The following is a 14211-nucleotide window of genomic DNA, read 5'->3' as shown; positions in this document are numbered from 1 at the left end:
TTCTACTGCTTAAAAAGCATTCAGATTTTTTTTAACTCATTCTAGTCCATGAAAGTTCAACATGTGACACTGGACAGCTTGACAGATTTACTGCTGTAGTTACAAAAAAAAAAAAAAAAAACACTCACCAGTCCCTAAGTGTGCCATGACGTTTTTGACTGCTATACCTTTGCCCATTCATTTCCATCTGCCTAATGCGTGCTTCATCCTGATATTTCAAGGTTCAGCTCAGCTCAAACAGGACACTAGGACAATATGGACCTCTTTGGTCAGAATTCATAGTTCCTTGTAGTATACTCCATGGCCTCACTGAAGTCTCCGCCATGTCTATTGTAACATTGCATTGTAGTTAGTTGCTGTATCTGTCTCCTCATCTGGAATGTGTGCTCCTTGAAGGCAGGAAGCTGTCGTAGTCTTTTTTTTCATCCCCAGCATTTAGACTGATAACCAACACACAGTCACCCCCAATAAATGTATACTGATTGCATGAATAATGAGTGATGCTGTTCCTCATTTTCCTCTGACACAATAATTTTACTGAAAGGTTTACATAAAATCCCTTTACTGGATGAACAATGCAAAATATAAGTACCTCATACAATTACTGGTATTGCTGTTCTAATAATAGTATCAAATATGTATTATTCCTTTGGGGATTTGACATTTGAATTTTTTTAAACAAAACCCATTATTGTAATAGAGTGCTCTTTTTCTGGTTCACTTTAATAGTAACATATGACATATTTCATTTCTGGGAAATGATAGCTTGCCTTAGGTCATATTTTAAGGCATAAAGCCAGAAGCAGAGTAACGTTCCCACCTGAAGTTCTCTAATCATCTAGAAATGTGCCTGTTTCTGGCTGGGAGGCAGGGATTTAGAAGGGCTAGATTATGACTACCCTGGAGCATTCATTCACAAAGGCAAATTTTTAAAAGGCAAATTGGTCCCAAAGTGTTAAAAATTCTTTTATAAACACACAAGTCCTCTTGCAATCTTTTAGGAGAAATGAGAAAATAGGAATCGTTTACACCCAGAAAGCTGGTGTAAGGGTCTATATGCTGACACAGATATCTCCTTCTAATGCTGTACTTTGACATTTGCCCTTTGGCAATACAAGAAGAACCAGTTGCTCTCAGATTTCAGAGCCCTTTTCCAGGCTGACTATATTAAGAAGTGTCTTTTGAACATTATTTGCAAATGGAAGATTCTTATTGGCAATCTGGGTGCCTGACCCCCAGGAACCTATCTTAGGAAATCTTTCTTCCTCCTTAGTTTTCAAGTAATTTTTATTTCTTATACTAATAAGCCAGTGCAATGATTTTAATGCCTTTGTGGAAGGATATTGCATTTTGTAAGAGTTGAAGTCATTTGTACTTTGGCCTTATGCCACAAAATGCATTCAAGGTGTGTAGCCCTGATGAAATAAAGTGCCTGTCATGTCTTATTGCATGAATATATGGCAAAAGATACGCCATCTTCGGGGGACTTGCAAGGGTTTTCTCGTGATTGCCAAAGGTGTTGGATTAAAAGCCCTGTACATTTCAGTCTTCTTTATCCAGGAAGGATGGGGAACGCCTGCACGGAGAAAACATCTTTTCTCTCCACCACTCTCCTAATAAGCCCTAAACCCTGTTCCAATGGGATTGTTCCTTCATAAGGGCAAGAAGGAAGCTTAATCCCCAGCTTTGTCCAGTAATTAGCCTCTCTCTCTCTGGAGGCAGCAAACACAGATGCCAATCCGGATGAGCTTTGGGATGTGGAATGAAAACAAGACTGAAAACACTGATTCACTTCTTCAGAAGCCTTTTAGCAGCCTCCAAGACAGCAACAACCTCTGATTTCCATTGATGCACGTTTGGTCTAAGTGGTGGGATGGGGCCTCTCCCACCGCTGACGAAGCAAGAGAAGAAGCAGAGATCACCAAAGACGTGGGGATAAGTGACCCCTAGGCCCCTCTGCAACAATGAAGGCTCTGTAACGCAGCACTGTTCTTGTCATGCCACTAACCCCGGCATCTTTCAAGAAATGCCATGGAAATGCACTGTTTACCGAAACCAAAACCTCTGGAAGCGCTATAGTATGAGCCCGCTAACACAATTAACTTGCAGTTAACGATGATGCCCCCGCCAGAACTAATTAAGCCAGCGGTGCTTGTAGCACAAAAGATTGGGGCCTGTTTTAAAGCATCAATTGTGACATCATTTAGAAGTCATTTCAAACTCCTCCAAACTCCAAAACTATTCCTCTGAAAATAAATGCAGTATAACGTTCTTAGAGTTGTGGGTTTTATTTTCTGCTGTCAAAAATCTGACAAAAGTCAGCTGAAACTGTCAAGGAAAAACATCACACCATATGAGGTTTTCCTCAAATTTGAAGTCTATGGAAGGAATGACAAATCTGTTTTATAGATTGTTCTAGCACAAAAGTGAATTAGGAAAGTCTAGGAGATACACTATCACAATACATGTATGAGGTTGTCCTTGACACAGTTCATAAATTTGAGGCCATGACAAAGAATTAAAATTAGATCAATTTGGTTTTGATCTGAATTATTTGTTAAGCTTAAAGTACAGAAGGATCAAAGGGATGGATGTTTTTGTGGGTATTTTTTCTACACACAACTCATATTGTCTCTTAAGACAAGGAGAATTTCTTCTCCTCACATCCCCAGAGGATCTGTTTGTAAAGGCCCCTCTGGCCTTCATTTCTTTTTTTTTTTTTTTTTTGTCTGAACTATCAGTAAAGACTCCACCTCTGCTGGGTAATATTTCATTGATTGTTTGATTTATGGACTGATTGCTTTGGTTGACTATTTTCTTGTGTCTATCCAGTGTCTAATACTGTGATGTGCACTGCAAGGAATTTAGGTAAATTATCTTGCCTATGCTCAAGTACTTCCTTCTCCATGGTGGAGACCCCTAGTTACTCTCTCGATTTCTTCTTTCATCCTTGTGTAGTAGTGCCTTTCAAATTGCAGACATCCCTCATTTGTTAGTCACAAACAACATTTATTTTATAAACTATAAAAATATTAAGTGTTGGCCGAGCATGGTGGCCCATGCCTGTAATCCCAGCATTTTGGGAGGTCAAGGGGGGCGGATCACTTGAGGCCAGGAGTTTGAGACCAGCCTGTTCGACATGGTGAAACCCCGTCTTTACTAAAAATACAAAAATTAACCAGGCATGGTGGCAGGCACCTGTAATCCCAGCTACTCAAGAGGCTGAGGCACGAGAATCACTTGAACCCAGGAAGTAGAGGTTGCAATGAGCCAAGATGGTGCCACTGCACTCCAGCCCACGATAAAGAGAGATCCTGTCTCAAATAAATGAATTAATTAATAATAAAAATATTAAATGCATCACTCAAAGTAGTGGTAAGTATTGTTTTATAAAAGTTTTCTGTGTGTTCATGGTGCCTGTATTGAGTCATTAGGTAAAATATATTTATTATTATGAATCATGGTTTTAAAATTTTGAAAGCTACTGCATTTTATTAATGGTACTCTGATTTTTTATTTAAACATTTGCCACCCAATATTAAGGCTACATTTCCCATCCTCCACTGCAGCCAGTTATGGTCATGTGACCAGATCTGATGAATCAGATGTGGCAGAAAGGATGCGAAGAAGCTCTGAGGAGGTGCCCTCCCTCTACATGTTCCCACCATCCTGCATCCTTGTGCTGCGCTGGACCAGGCATGCAAGAACAACACACCAAGGATGGCAGAGCAACAAGATAGAAGAGGCCTGAGTCCCAGGATGACTGCCTGGAGCACAGCTGTCTGCCTGTTCAGGGCCTTGTGTCACATACTATAATGTGAGAGACAAATAAACTTGTCATATTTAAGCCAGTATTATATTGGGTCTTCAATACACGCAGACAGTCTTTGTAGAACTCATGCACCCAAATTATAATGAAAGAGAAGTAAAGGAAAATAAATTCAAAAAGCAATTGTTTATTGAATATCTATCATGGACCAGCCCTCTGTTAGTCTGCTGTGGGAAATACAGAAGAATATTGACTCTGAAGGAAAGTGTAATTTCACTGGGGAGATGAGCTGCATACCTGAAATAGTCAAACCATATTGTAAAGAAGTGTAGGAATAATTGTCAACATGAGTGGAAATAAAAATAACAGTCAGAGGCGATAGGAAGAAAGGCAGAAAATGGAATGGAGTCATGCCATGGAGAGAAGGGGAAAAGAGAGAGTAATAGCGTAGGAGGAACATTCCTGAGAGCTAAACGAAATTGAAGGCCTCTGAAGTAGGAGGGGTACATCGCTTTATCCCAGGTCTCCCCTTTCCAGCCCTAAACAATACTCAACCAAGGTGATCAGCAGGAGTCCATGCTACGGCAAAGGTGCAATCTGTAGGCATGCTCTTCACCTAGACACGGACTCATGCTCACTTGTCAGAAACCCGTCACCACCACGACAGACCAAAGGCCCAAGCCTCCTTCGTCAGAATCTTACGCAGAAGAGGATGCTCTCTCTGTGGGAAGTCACTCTGGATTTGGTGAGAATGGCTTCCTCGTCGGGTCATACCCGTCTACCCAGACATACCTCTGCTTGAGGATGCATTGGTCTTTGCCCTTCTCTACAAGACTTCAGTGAGGCTTCTAATATTTCTCTAAGTAACTTGAGCTGCTAATGATGTGGATATTCTGGAATTCAGTTTTCTGCATACCAGCTAAAAGCCGTTTGACATGCGAGCCTCCCTCCTTGGAAGATGCGTGACTCGGAGATGCCTTGCTGGCAAGGCTGGGGTATGTTAAAAGGAAAAGTGTTATTTCAGCAGACTTGCCACGGAGGTATGTGTTAATTAAGTTAATTGTGCCATCAGTGATCCGGATGATGACAGTAACTGCTCCCCATAATGGGGCTGGGTTATTGCCATCATTTATTAAACGTGCTGGTTTTCTTAAATGCAGTTTTCCCTTATTCTTTAAGCATGCACATACCCCCACACCCACCCATACACACACACAGACGACTTATAGTTTATCAACCACTTTCATATGAATCTAGTTACATTATTGATCTTTATACCTACTCTGGGATGAAGGAGAGGTTACTTTCTTCATTGAGCAGATGAGGAAACTGAAGCCCAGAGTTGTCTACTTACTTGCCCAAGGCCACCCGGCTTCTTAGTCAAGGAGCCAAATTCCAAGTCCAGGGTCCCTTTCTGTGTGCCACATTGTACGTTCAGGAGTCTCAATATCCTGAAAAGCAAAAGCCAAGTTTGTATATTCCATATCCCCTAGCTGGCACATTGGATTGATAAATGTTAAATAAATAATAATTTATCTTTGGAAAAATTATTGGTGAATTGTCTAATTGCTGTCTTCATGAAAGTCTAAGGTAGGAAACTTACACGTATGGGTTGATCAAAACCAAACATGATCTATATAAATAGAAATCTGGATAATTTAGAGAGTTATCACAGACCTTTCCCTCCTTGCCTCTCCAAAATATTGGTAGATACTTGACTTAACCTGAGTTATTCTCACTGTAATTACAGTGAAGACTAAGACATAATTTAGAATGTCAAATCAATTACAGCCTTTCAATGGACTTAACTAAGACTTCTGTTGAGTGGTTCCGGTTCCACAGTGAATGTCCGTTGAGGGGCTGACCCAATGATTGTCCTACCAAAATGACTCCCTACCTTGCAGGCTGAGGGTCTATCTTTAAAGCTTTGGTATAATTAGTGTCACCTGCCAAAACATAATCATCCTTGGGACGATTAATGCAGAAGCATTTTTGGTTAATGGCGCTTTAGCATGAACGAGCTTCTAGCCTCTTTGTTGGAAGGAGAAAGGGCTACAGCACCATCATACGTGATGCTCTGGAGTGGATGAGCTCTGAGCTCCCTGAAGGAGACTCATTTCTGGAAACTGGTGGTCAGGCTTGGGTTGGTGTCCAAGAGTGACGTCTCACAGCACCCAAATGCTTCAAGGTAACACTTCTAATAAAGATACATTGAACACTCACTTCCACTTCATGCCAAAGTATATTCCAGAAGCAGAGATAGAAAGGTTTCTTTGCCAAATAATTGAAATGCCATTGTGTATCATCTTTTACAAGACTTCTAGAAGAATCACCTTAAATTGTTGAACAGAAGAAATCTGAATTGATTGAGTGCATCCACTGAGCCTGAGCAGGAGAAAGTGTCAGAGAAGCTGTTTTGTGCCTGAACTGGCTATTTCCTGTTAGTGTAAACACTGAGGAGCACAATTAGAATTTGGGCACATGCCAGGCACAGGGTGACTCTATGACCCGCCACCAGTAGAAAGCCTGGACACTGAATCCCTAATGAGTGTCCTTGGTAGATAACATTTTACATGTTGTCAAAACTCCTTGCTGGGGGAATTAAGCACGCTCTGTGTGACTCGTCTTGGAAGCATGCACCTGGTTTCCCCTGGACCTTCTCCATGAGCCTTTTCCTCTGCGGAGCTTGCTTTGCTCCTTTCCCTATAATAAATCATAGCCATCAATACAACTATACACCAACTCCTGTGAGTCCTCCCAGAGAATCATCAAATCTCGGGGTGGTCTTGGGACACACAATGCAGAAATATTCTTAGTGTAGTTCATAAAATAAACAGACAGCAGTGTACGATTGTAAAGGATTATGTTGGACTGACCAAGGTGTAGCTGGCTTTATAAACGTCAGACCTGTGCAGTCACACAGCATCCCACGCTTAGAAGGTCCCTGAGCTTGGTTTCATGCCCTGCTGTCACCATTTTGAAATCCTTAATAAGCTATGAACAAAGGGTCCTGCATTTTCACTTTGCACTGGGTCCTGCAAATTATAAAACTGATGCCGTCATGGTGATACTTAGAGATAAAAGAGTGGAACGTCTTACTGCCTCAGATGCTAACACTGTCTTTGCTGGGAATTCTTCACTCACCTTTCCACAGGGCCTAAAATCTACCCATTATAGGTTCGCTTTGGGGTGTCAGTTATTCACAACTTAGGGTGAACCTGTTTACCCATTCCCTCCCTGCATATTCTAGTCCTTAACCCTTAGCTGAGTTCAGAATCCTGGGTCAGTACTTCCCAAAGTCTCTTCAGAATAATAGTCCTTGTGAGATGCAAGCGGGGAGGGGATGTTGTTGTCAAATAGGCTTGGGATGCTCTGTCCCCTCTCTTGGAGATTTAGGGCACATGAGCTTAGTACACACTCTGAAAAGCCTTGCACTGAAATAAGGTGTTTAACTTTGTATTCGTTTCCCAGGACTGCCATAGCAAAGTGCCATAAACTGGGTGGTTTAAACAACAGAAATTTACTGTTCCAGTTCTGGAGGCCAGTGTTGGCAGGGTTGGTTCCTTCTGAGGGCTGTGAGGGAGAATCTGTTCCATGCCTCTCTCCTGGTGGATTGCTGGCAATCTTTGGTGTTCCTTGGTTTGTAAATGATCACTCTGATCTCTGCCTTCATGTTTACCTGGGCTTTTCCATGTGTGTATGTGTGTGTGTCGGTGTCCCACTTTTCCTTTTTATAAGAACACCAGTCGTATTGGACCTGGGCCCACCCTAATGACCTCATTTCAACTTGATGACCTCTGTAAAGACCCATTTCTGAATAAGGTCACATTCTGAGCTACTGGAGGTTAAGATTTCAACATATAAATTAGGGGTGACACAATTCAATTTTATTATATTTTCCCAACACATTTGACTGTGGGGGGCTGGCCTGACAACCATTAACATCTCATGCAACCAGTGTTTCACAGCACAGAACCAGAGATCCTCCATCAGATGAAGCAAGGAAAGTCCATGTGGCTGGGGGCACTGCAGTACAGGGTTGGGGAGGTGGGGAAAGGTGGAGACAGGAGGGGTGGGAGGTAGGCCACTGAGGTTGGTTTGGGCCAGAAACTACTCCAGATTCTGCACTCTGGGCAAAGTAGATTCATCAGAGGTTCACACAGGACTTCTCAGGGATGTCTAAGAGGGAAGTGGCATTATGAAATGAGGGACACAGCTTGGAGATTGGAGAGGAGAGAGACTGGAGGCAGGAAGACTGAGAGGCCATTTCAACATCTGGCGGAGGGAAGAAAAGGAAGCCAGAGCCAAAGTAATGGCCGTGGCAAGGGAGGAGGGCTCAGCCTGAAAGGTAGAAAATGCAAAAGATGCGCACACACATTCATAGCCACGTATTAGCTTAGCTTGGTGCACAATTAACTGCGGTTTAATTACTTTTGCACCAACCTAAGATACACATCTATGCATAGATATGTTTATATAATAAAGATCTATCTCTATATCCCCATATAATTAAAAGAATCTCAGAGGAGGAGACTTTGCTTTGCCTTGCTGGTGATTTGGGGATGTACATTAACATAGTACAGACTCTGTGTTGGGGTGAAATGCTCACGGAGGGCTAGTCTGGAGATGTGTCAGGCTGGGAGGATCCTGTTTTTTCCCTGTTAGTGGCCTTGAGTGTGCTATGAATTCTAAGAGGCAGATGGGCAAACAGGGTCTTGCATGGTCTTCCCCAGTCTCATCCTGCACCCCTCCCTGCACACTTTCTTAAGCTCCAGCCCTATAGACCTTCTTTGTGTTCCACCCCAGAGCTTTGCACCTGCTGTTCCCTTGGTCTCGCTTTTGACATGGTCCCAGTTTTGCTTGGCTGAGGATTGCTGCATGCGAGATGCTTCCTTTGGAAAGCCTTCTCTATTATCCTGGCATTCTCTCATCAGATGTGCAAACCCTTGTGCAATCTCTTTCTTCTCTGCTGGACTCTATGTTCCATGAAGGCAGGGAGCATGTCTACCATGTTCTTCTTGTATCCCCAGAACCTAGCACAGCCTGGGACAGATAGGCATTTGAATCTGTTGAATGAATGAATGATTTACTATATAAAAAGGACTTGAAAGAATGTAATAAAGGAAATGTAAAAATAGATGAGGGGCTAGATAACGATACATTTACAAGTGAGTTTAGAATCCACCCTTACTGAAAACAGTTTTTTAAATTTTATTTATTTATGTATTTATTTATTTATTTTTCAGACAGAATCTGTCTCCATCTCCAGGCTGGAGTGCAGTGGTGCGATCTTGGCTCACTGCAACCTCCGCCTCCTAGGTTCAAATGATCTGCCTACCTCAGCCTCCTGAGTAGCTGGGACTACAGGCACGCACCACCAAGCCCAGCTAATTTTTTATAGTTTTAGTAGAGATGGGTCTTCACCATGTTGGCCAGGATGATCTCAATCTCTTGACCTCGTGATCCTTGCATCTGGGCTTCCCAAAGTGCTGGGATTATAGGCGTGAGCCACTGCGCCCGGCATGATTTTTTAATTTAAAGACAAAGTCAGATTTTAAGGGATTCATATTAACTTAATCTTATCCAAAGAAACTTCTTTCTTAGAGAAAAATGGGGGGATAACCAAGATTTATTTTAAAAGCTTTGTAGACATCAAATCACTTTCATTAAAAAAAAAAAAAACTTTAGATATTTGAGTAGAAATGGTCAGAAACATGTGGATTGCATTTCCTTTGAACTCTCTTGGGTTTGCAAATTGGAAAAAAGGGTTTGGAATAAAATCCATTTTCTATTTTCCTGAAGTCAGTATACTCGGGAAACGGTGATCTTTGAGATATTCAAGAAACTGAAAATACGGGCGGGTACTTGTTTAAGTAACGTTATTTCCAATCCTACACCAAAGTGGCTGACAAGAAACCGGAAGTGGGCATTTAGCAGCTGAAAAGAACCAATTCAACAACAACACAATTTTTTTTTTTTTTTTTGGTGTAGCTTTGACAGGAGGGAAATCTCCCTCCCTCTGCCTCTCCCCTTGACCACAATCAATACTTTAAGAGATGAAGGCGCAAGGAGGAAAGAGTTTATGCAGTCTTTTGTATACGACTAAGCTGTGGAAACAGGATGAAGATTTTGCTAAATCTGTCCATTAAGTTCCTCTAAGTGCTTTCAAAACATGTCCTAGAGCAGAATGGAGGGCACAAGAAAGAGAAACTGGGAATTAAAGCGAAATTATTACTTTTAAATGTCTTGACAGTGGAAATGTCAGAAAAAATAGCAGGAGTGGCAAGCAGATACAACTTCAGATGCTCCACTTAAATCTTCTGTTGAGCATCCCAAAAAGCTGAAACGTTGCTCTGGTTTTTAAGTGGTCAAATTATATAATTTTTATGGAGCGAGAATTTATTTTGCTTGTTATCATATTAGTATCAATGAACAGTTTTTCCCTAGATGTGCTAGATAAATATTGGGTTAAAATATATCAACCTAGCTGGGCATGGTGGCTTATGCCTGTAATTGCAGCACTTTGGGAGGCCAAGGCACATTTGAGATCAGGAGTTCAAGACCAGCCTGGCTAACATGGTGAAACCCCATCTCTACTAAAAATACAAAAATAGGCCAGTTGTGGTGGCAGGTGCCTGTAATCCCAGCTACTCGGGAGGCTGAGGCAGGAGAATCCCTTCAGCCTGGGAGGTGGAGTATATATATATAAATATATATGTATATGTATATGTATATGTATATGTATATGTATATGTATATATACCAACCTAAATGCTTAGTATGATTACCAGGCATGTCAATAATTTCCCCCATGAGTAGAAATTTACTTTCTAATTTAGATTTTTAGAACACTTTGAACATAAAATCAAGAAGCTTAATTTTATATAGGAAAGAACTTTTAATGAAAAGGAGAAAAAAGGTGAAATAAAGAGAATAATTTTCGACCAAGAATATCAGTAATTTTGCACATGAATTTAAAAAATGTTAAGATTATATTAATCTAGTAATATTTAGAGGTAACAATGAAAAGAGTCATTTATATTTAGACTTGCAAATTCTAGCAACTTTGTGTCTGAAAGATGGACTGCTAGAGCCCCCTAGCTGCTGGAAAGAATTCTGTCCTCCTAGGTACAGATAAATAACCTAATTGCAAAGGCAGTAAGTAAGTAGCACACCAAGAAATCTAGTGGAACACAATTAAACAACAGCATACAACATGATCCTCCACTACTGTCCCACCTTTCAGACTGGTGGCAATGTCAGCGCAGCTGTGAGCATCCACAGACATCTGTCCTGGGCCCCCACCCCCACCACCCTGAACTTCTTGACAGATCAATTGTAAGGACACCATTATCACCCTATTGTTTTGATTGGTTTGAACTAGATGGTCTGTCAAACTCAGAAGTGCAATGAGTTCCATTAAGGTAGACATTTCAATTCCATTTTTGGTAGAAGGAGAGTTTATCCCAGGAACCTGGAAAGCTCTGAGCCTTCAGATGAATGAGAGGCTACAAACTCTCAGCCAATGGACAAATGTGTTTTGTTTGGTTTGCACAAAGCTTTTAAAACCTTTAAATAGCTTACATAGTTCTCTTTAAAGGCAATTTACATACACTGGAAATTTTTTGATGAAAATTCATATTTCCAGCTTCTCTTGAAAAATCAAAAGATCTGGTAACTCGGGACCCGAGTACTCATATAGTACTGATAGGCTAAGTAGTGGTAATCTCCTTTATATGATGAATAAAAGTTTAGTCCACCACCGTTCCCACCACTTCATATTGGATAATATAAAACAAGCATGCTGAATGCAATTACATAATCTGCTTGGAGCCTGTAGGCAACTATGTCTGTAACTTCTGGTCTAAACTGTGAATAATTTTATTCCTCCTCCTACTACTAATAATAGTCAAGCTTCTAGTGATTAAACACTTACTATGAGTCAGGCACAGTGGAAGGTCTTTTATGTGCAGTGTCTCAAGTCTTCACATCAAGCATTCAAGACAATTATTATATTTATTTTGTAAATAAAAATATGAGATTTATGTTCAAATTAAATAATTCAAAAAATACATAAAAAGCACCACCCTGAGCCAGGTATTGTACTAAATATTGGGTATGAAATGCTGAACAAGGCAGCCAGAGCCCCTGCCCTCATGGAACTTACAGTTGAATTACAAGCATGATTACAAAGTAGACATGTAGATTGCTGTGAAGGTATAAAGCAGGGGGGATCTAATGTGGTATGTATCAATGTCCTCGCATTTTTATATTAGAGTCATTCGGAGAGCTTGCAGGTTCCAGCTGCATCCCTACCTGCTCCATTTCTCTCTCTCTCTCTCTCTCTCTGTCTTTCTCTCTCTCTCTCCCTTCCTCCTTCCTTCTCTCTCTCCCTCTCTCTCCCTTCCTCCTTCCTTCTCTCTCCCTTCCTCCTTCCTTCTCTCTCTCCCTTCCTCCTCCCCACTCTCTCTCCTTCCCTCTCTCTCTCCCTCCCTCCCTTCCTTTTCTCTCTCCTGACTTCTCTCCCTCTCCCTTCCTGCTTCCCTGTCTCCTTCTCTCTCTTTCTCTCTCTCTCTCTCTGTTTTCTGATTACCTAGGCTTGGGTGGCCACAAATCTGTACTTTTCAAAATTGTGGTAAAGTAGAGATAACAAAAATTTACCCCATAGACATTAAGTACACTCACACTGTTGTGCAGCCATCAGCACCAACCATCTCTAGAACCTTTTTCTAGATCTTCTGAAACTTCTTCTGAATCTGAAACACCATAAAACTCCCCATTTCCACGCCTGCCAGCAGCATAATGTCTCAATGTTCATCCATTTCTAGAACTCTTTTCTAGATCTTCTGAAATTTCTTCTGAATCTGAAACACCATAAAACTCCCCATTTCATGCCTGCTAACAGCATAATGTCTCAAGGTTCATCCAGGTTGTAGCATGTATCAGAATTTCCTTCCTTTTTAAGGCTGGATAATATTCAATTGTATGTATATGCCAAGTTTTATCCATTCATCTCTTGATGTGCACTGCTGTGAATAATGTTGCTATGAACATGGGTGTAGAAATACCAGTTCAAGTAGGAATCTACACTTTGTTTTTCTTTTTTAGGAATTTCTTTAATTTTATTTTAAGTTCTGGGTTACATGTGCAGGATGTGCAGGTTTGCTGCATAGATAAACGTGTGCCATGGTGGTTTGCGGCACCTATCAACCCATCACTTAGGTGTTAAGCCTACTATGCATTAGCTATTTATCCTGATGCTTTCCCTACCCGGGCAACCCCACCCCTCAGGCCCCAGTGTGTGCTGTTCCCCTCTTTGTGTCCGTATGTTCTCATAATTTAGCTCCTACTTATAAGTGAGAACATGCAGCATTTGGTTTTCTGTTCCTGTGTTAATTTGCTAAGGATAATGGCCTCCAGCTCCATCCATGTCCCTGCAAAGGGCATGATCTCATTCTTTTTTATGGATGCATAGTATTTCATGGTGTATATGTACCACATTTTCTTTATCCAGTCTATCATTGATAGGCATTTAGGTTCATTCTATGTCTTTGCTATTGTGAATAGTGTTGCAATGAACATATGCATGCATGTGTCTTTATGGTAGGATGATTTATATTCCTTTGGGTATATACCCAGTAATGGGATTGCTGGGTCAAATGGTGTTTCTGGTTCTAGGTCTTTGAGGAATGAACCACACTGTCTTCTACAATGGTTGAACTAATTTACATTCCCACCAACAGTGTAAAAGTGTTCCTAGTTCTCCACAGCCTCGCCAGCATCTATTGTTTCTTGACCTTTTAGAATTGCCATTCTGACAGGTGTGAGATGGTATCTCATTGTGGTTTTGATTTACATTTCTCTAATGATCAGTGATGTTGAGTTTTTGTTCATATGTTTGTTGGGTGTATAAATGTCTTCTTTTGAGCAGTGCCTGTTCATGTCCTTTCCCCACTTTTTAATGGGGTTGTTTGTTTTTTTTCTTGTAAATTTGTTTAAGTTCCTTGTAGATTCTGGAAATCAGACTTTTTCTTTTTTTTTTTTTTTTTTTTGAGACCGAGTCTGGTTCTGTCACCCAGGCTGGAGTGCAGTGGCGCGATCTTGGCTCACTGCAAACTCCACCTCCCGGGTTCACGCCATTCTCCTGCCTCAGCCCCCCAAGTAGTTGGGACTACCGGCGTCTGCCACCATGCCCAGCTAATGTTTTGTATTTTTAGAGAGACAAAGTTTCACCGTGTTAGCCAGGATGGTCTCAATCTCCTGACCTTGTGAACCACCTGCCTTGGCCTCCCAAAGTGCTGGGATTACAGGCATGAGCCACCACACCCGGCCATCAGACCTTTGTCAGATTGATATATTGCAAGTATTTTCTCCCATTGTGTAGGTTGTCTGTTCACTCTGATGTCAGTCTCTTTTGCTGAGGAATCTGCACTTTTACCAGT

The sequence above is a fragment of the Symphalangus syndactylus genome, chromosome 2, assembly GCF_028878055.3.
Source record: "Symphalangus syndactylus isolate Jambi chromosome 2, NHGRI_mSymSyn1-v2.1_pri, whole genome shotgun sequence".
NCBI classification, from domain to species: domain Eukaryota; kingdom Metazoa; phylum Chordata; class Mammalia; order Primates; family Hylobatidae; genus Symphalangus; species Symphalangus syndactylus.
The sequence above is the reverse complement of the archived record's forward strand: the minus strand, read 5'-3'. Positions refer to the sequence as shown.